This window comes from Amblyraja radiata, unplaced genomic scaffold (genome assembly GCF_010909765.2).
Source record: "Amblyraja radiata isolate CabotCenter1 unplaced genomic scaffold, sAmbRad1.1.pri scaffold_513_ctg1, whole genome shotgun sequence".
Taxonomy (NCBI): domain Eukaryota; kingdom Metazoa; phylum Chordata; class Chondrichthyes; order Rajiformes; family Rajidae; genus Amblyraja; species Amblyraja radiata.
The window spans coordinates 5,268-10,534 of record NW_022630583.1 but is presented as its reverse complement, the minus strand read 5'-3'; positions in this window follow the sequence as shown (position 1 = coordinate 10,534).

The following is a 5,267-nucleotide window of genomic DNA, read 5'->3' as shown; positions in this document are numbered from 1 at the left end:
GCTACTTAATGTTACCCTGTGACCAGGTGGATGGAAGTCCATCCATCAGCTGTGGAACATGGGCTCTGCCATAGAGTTCACCTCTTGAGAGCAATCAGATACACCTAGAAGGAGTGGAAATAGATGCATATTCAACAGTTTGTGAATATTTGAAACAGAGCATGTGTAAATACAACAATGCCTGTATGTTGCCGGTTCCACCTGCAGTCCCACGGTGAACAGCTGGCATTTAGCACAATCATCCCCTCCAAGCTGGTTACCAAACTCGCAGAACTAGGTCTCTGCGCATCCCTCTGCAATTGGATCCTCGACTTCTATATAGGATTTTTCGAGGATGTAACTAGTAGAGTGGATAAGGGAGAACCAGTGGATGTGTTATATCTGGACTTTCAGAAGGCTTTCGACAAGGTCCCACATAAGAGATTAGTATACAAACTTAAAGCACACGGTATCGGTGGTTCAGTATTGATGTGTATAGAGAACTGGCTGGCAGACAGGAAAGAAAGAGTAGGAATAAACGGGTCCTTTTCACAATGGCAGGTAGTGACTAGTGGGGTACCGCAAGGTTCAGTGCTGGGACCCCAGTTATTTACAATATATATTAATGATTTGGACGAGGGAATTGAATGCAACATCTCCAAGTTTGCGGATGACACGAAGCTGGGGGGCAGTGATAGCTGTGAGGAGGATGCTAGGAGGCTGCAAGGTGACTTGGATAGGCTGGGTGAGTGGGCAAATGCATGGCAGATGCAGTATAATGTGGATAAATGTGAGGTTATCCACTTTGGTGGCAAAAACAGGAAAGTAGACTTTATCTGAATGGTGGCCGATTAGGAAAAGGGGCGATGCAACGAGACTTGGGTGTCATGGTACACCAGTCATTGAAAGTAGGCATGCGGGTGCAGCAGGCAGTGAAGAAAGCAAATGGTATGTTAGCATTCGTCGCAAAAGGATTTGAGTATAAGAGCAGGGAGGTTCTACTGCAGTTGTACAGGGTCTTGGTGAGACCACACCTGGAGTATTGCGTACAGTTTTGGTCTCCTAATCTGAGGAAAGACATTCTTGCCATAGAGGGAGTACAGAGAAGGTTCACCAGACTGATTCCTGGGATGGCAGGACTTTCATATGAAGAAAGACTGGATAGACTCGGCTTGTACACGCTAGAATTTAGAAGATTGAGGGAGGATCTTATAGAAACTTACAAAATTCTTAAGGGGTTGGACAGGCTAGATGCAGGAAGATTGTTCCCGATGTTGGGGAAGTCCAGAACTAGGGGTCACAGTTGAAGGATAAGAGGGAAGTCTTTTAGGACCGAGATGAGAAAATCATTTTTTACACGGAGAGTGGTGAATCTGTGGAATTCTCTGCCACAGAAGGTAGACGAGGCCAGTTCATTGGCTATATTTAAGAGGGAGTTGGATGTGGCCCTTGTGGCTAAAGGGATCAGGTGGTATGGAGAGAAGGCAGGTACAGGATACTGAGTTGGATGATCAGCCATGATCATATCGAATCGCGGTGCAGGCTCGAAGGGCCGAATGGCCTACTCCTGCACCTATTTTCTATGTTTCTATGTTTCTATGTTTCTCATTCACAGACCACAGTCTGTTCGTATTGGTGGAAATGTGTCAGCCTCGATAACAATCAGCACGGGAGCACCTCAAGGCTGTGTGCTCAGCCCCCTGCTGTACTCACTCTATACTCATGACTGTGTAGCCGGTCATAGTGCGAACTCCATCATCAAGTTCGCTGATGACACCACTGTTGTGGGACGTATCACTGATGGGGATGAGTCAGATTATAGAAGAGAGATCGAGCGTTTGTCCATATGGTGCCAGCGCAATAACCTGGCCCTCAACACAAGCAAAACCAAGGTACTGATTGTGGACTTTGGAGGGGGTAGGATGGGGACCCACAGTCCCGTTTATATCAACGGGTCGATGGTGGAAAGGGTCAAGAGCTTCACATTTCTGGGCGTGCATCTTTCCAAAGATCACTCCTGGTCCCAGAACACTGATGCAATTATAAAGAGAGCACATCCGCGCCTCTACTTCCTGAGAAGTAAACGGAGAGTCGGTTTGTCAAGGAGGAATCTCTCTAACTTCTACAGGTGCACAGTAGAGAACATGCTGACCAGTTGCATCGTGGCTTGGTTCGGCAACTTGAGCGTCCAGGACCGGAAGAGACTACAAACAGTAGTAAACACTGCCCAGTCCATCATCGGCTCTGACCTTCCTTCCATCGAGGGGATCTATCGCAGTCGCAGCCTCAAAAAAGGCTGACAGCATCATCAAGGACCCACACCATCCTGGCCACACACTCATCTCTCCGCTACCTTCAGGTAGAAGGTACAGGAGCCTGAAAATCTGAAACATCAAGGTTCAGGAACAGCATCTTCCCCACAGCCATCAGACTATTAAACACAACTTCAAACAAACTCTGAACTATAACAGTCTATTGTACTTTATCTGTTTATTTATGTGTGTATATATATATATATATATATTCTATGGTATATGGACACACTGATCTGTTCTGTATTTATGCCTACAATATTCAGTTGTGCTGCAGCAAGCAAGAATGTCATTGTCCTATCTGGGACTTGACTTGTACAAACCACTGCTCACTCTGAATCTCATTGATCTGTTTTTCACAGTTGAGGCAAGTCCACGGAGGGCTCTGTTGGGCAGTGACGTTACACTCAGCTGCACCATCTCCAGACTCTCAGATACAGTCAGTCTTCACTGGAGACCCATGGACTCATCCCATCAGAACAGGGGCAACACTGATCAGATCCGCCTGGATAACACGGTCTATCTGATGGTTCGACACGTTACACTGGAGGATGGGAAGCTGTATGTGTGTGATGTGCAGGAAAACGGAACCATTCTTCACACAAGTAACGGAGAATTTACTGTAAACAACGGTGAGTGTGTGCACCTCCCATTGGATATAGAAACATAGAAAATAGGTGCAGGAGGAGGCCATTCGGCCCTTCGAGCCAGCACCGCCATTCAATGTGATCATGACTGATCGTCCCCAATCAATAACCCGTGCCTACCTTCTCCCCACATCTCTTGGCTCCACAGGAACCGATCCTGAATCTATTGAACATTGGAAAATGATCACCAATGCATCCACTATTTCTAGAGCCACCTCCCTGAGGACCCTGGGATGCAGACCATCAGGTCCATGGGATTTATCATCCTTCAGTTCCATTAGCCTACACAATACCATTTGTCGCCTAATGAAAATGTCTTTCAATTCCTCTACCCCCTTAGATCCTCTGTCCTCCAGTACATCTGGGAGATTGTTTGTGTCTTCCTTAGTGAAGACAGATCCGAAGTACCTGTTCAACTCTTCTTCCATTTCCTTGTTTGCCCTTAATAATTTCACCGTGTCTGCCTTCAAGGGACCCACATTTGACTTTGCTACTCTTTTCCCCTTAGTATATCTAAAGAAGCTTTTACTGTCCTTCTTTATATTCCTGGCCAGCCTCCCCTCGTACTTCATCTTTTCAGCCCGTATTGCCCGTTTTGTTTCCTTCTGTTGTCCTATGAAAGTTACCCAATCCTCTAGCTTCCGGCTACTCTTTGCTGTGTTATACATCTTTTATTTTAGTTTTATTCTATCCCTAACTTCTCTTGTCAGCCACAGTTGCCTCCTACCCCCTTAGAATCTTTCTTCCTTTTTTGAATGAAATGATCCTGCATCTTCCGGATTATGCCCAGAAATTCCTGCCATTGCTGTTCCACCGTCATTCCTGCTAGGATCCCTTTCCAGTCTACCTTGGCCAGCTCCCCTCTCATGCCTTCATAGTCCACTTTGTTCAACTGCATCACTGCCACTTCCGATTTAACCTTCTCCTTCTCAAATTGAGTAGACATTTGTATCACGGTGCTTCTTGTAATATTATATATGCGCTCCGTGAAGAGCTGTGGCAGTGGATGGGAAGCTGTATGTGTGTGAAGTGCAGGAAAACGGAAACATTCTTCACACAAGTAACGGAGATTTTAATGTAGACATCAGTAAGTGTGCACACCTCCCCTTGGATATCAAGTAGACACTTGTATCACGGTGCTTCTTGTAATATTATATGTGCGCTCCGTGAAGAACTGAGGCAGTGACCAACTGCTCTCCAGTATAAAATGCTGCAATGATCAGGGAGAAGTTTCCAGAAAGTCTCTGTGTGGAGCAGCTGCCTGCTTGTCTCTGTGTGGCACACACACAGCACAGGAGGGAGATGTCTTTCTGTAACCATTGTTCAGTAAAGTGTTTTGTCAGTTTTTCTTGCCATCAATGCTCCAGTATTTGAAACTGAGATACTGATACAGGGCTCATCTTGTCATCAATGCTCCTGTATCTGAGACCGAGATACTGATACAGGACTCATCTTACCATCAATGCTCCAGTATCTGAAACTGAGATACTGATACTGGACTCATCTTGCCATCAATGCTCCAGTATCTGATACTGAGATACTGATACGGCTCATCTTGCCATCAATGCTCCAGTATCTGAGACTGAGATACTGATACAGGGCTCATCTTGGCATCAATGCTCCCGTATCTGAGAGTGATATACTGATACAGGACTCATCTTGCCATCAATGCTCCAGTATCCGAGACTGAGATACTGATACAGGACTCATCTTGGCATCAATGCTCCCGTATCTGAGAGTGATATACTGATACAGGACTCATCTTGCCATCAATACTCCAGTATCTGAGACTGAGATACAGATACAGGACTCATCTTGCCATCAATGCTCCAGTATCTGAGACTGAGAGACTGATACAGGACTCACGTCAAAGTGTCAGATAGAAAGTGTAGTCACCAGCACTTGCTGCTCACACACACACTGGGGGTCCCGACCCACACATCAACACTGAACAACAATCCATTCCCTCTCCCCACACTGACCCTTCTATCCGAGTCTGGTGTTGCTTGAAGTGATTCCAGCTGCTGCAGACTCGGGCTTGGGATCAGCATTCAGCTGGGAGCAGGACCCGGGAACAGGGAAGGACAGGGAATCATTGGGTGTGAATGGGAGAGGGATGGTGGGAATAATGGGTATGAGCCGATCCAGTTGAAGTGCCAACCTGTCTGGGTCAGTCCCCATGCAGGCATCCTCTGGGCTGCTTCTGTCCACAGCCTGAACCTGAACCCGAACCTGAACCTGAACCTGAACCCGAACCCGAACCCGAACCTGAACCTGAACCTGAACCCGAACCTGAACCTGAACCTGAACAACTTCCTGCAGACTGACA